The following is a 467-nucleotide window of genomic DNA, read 5'->3' as shown; positions in this document are numbered from 1 at the left end:
ATTATTTTTGTGTTTTCAAAGTTGAATTCGTGGTTCAGTTTTATGCTGTGATAGGCCAGAGCTGTGCAATTTATATTTTTAGTGTTTTTACATATGGTGATGTGTTGCTTAATCCTAGTTTCTAGTTTTTTAGATGTTTCACCAATGTATACTTTTTCACAATTTTTACAATCTATCTTATAAATTGCGTTTAGTTTTTCCATCTTATCAACTTTGTCTTTCATGTTTGACAGCTTATTTTGTAATTTATTATTGTTGTATAGACCGGTTCTGATATTTGTATGGTCATATTCTTTCAGTGTTTTTTTAAATTTTATTTGTAAGTCCTGGTATGTATTGTAGTTTATAAAACTTTTTATTATTGCTATTACTATTTGTTTCCTCTTGTCCTTTTTCTCTGTTTTCATCTATTGTATTCTTTTTGTTTATTTCTTTATAAAATTCTGTGATTCTTTTTTGACTTGGTG

The 467-nt window shown here is 26.8% G+C and overlaps 1 protein-coding gene across 7 annotated transcripts in view; it reads left to right on the top strand.

The window, feature by feature from the left end:
* Window positions 1-467, top strand: part of LOC106689537 (uncharacterized) — a 99241-nt gene that overhangs the window by 22044 nt on the left and 76730 nt on the right. The gene's annotated exons all lie outside the window — the stretch shown is intronic.

The sequence above is a fragment of the Halyomorpha halys genome, unplaced genomic scaffold, assembly GCF_000696795.3.
Source record: "Halyomorpha halys isolate HHAL.00 unplaced genomic scaffold, Hhal_1.1 Scaffold1389.1, whole genome shotgun sequence".
Lineage (NCBI taxonomy): Eukaryota > Metazoa > Arthropoda > Insecta > Hemiptera > Pentatomidae > Halyomorpha > Halyomorpha halys.
The sequence above is the reverse complement of the archived record's forward strand: the minus strand, read 5'-3'. Positions and strand labels throughout refer to the sequence as shown.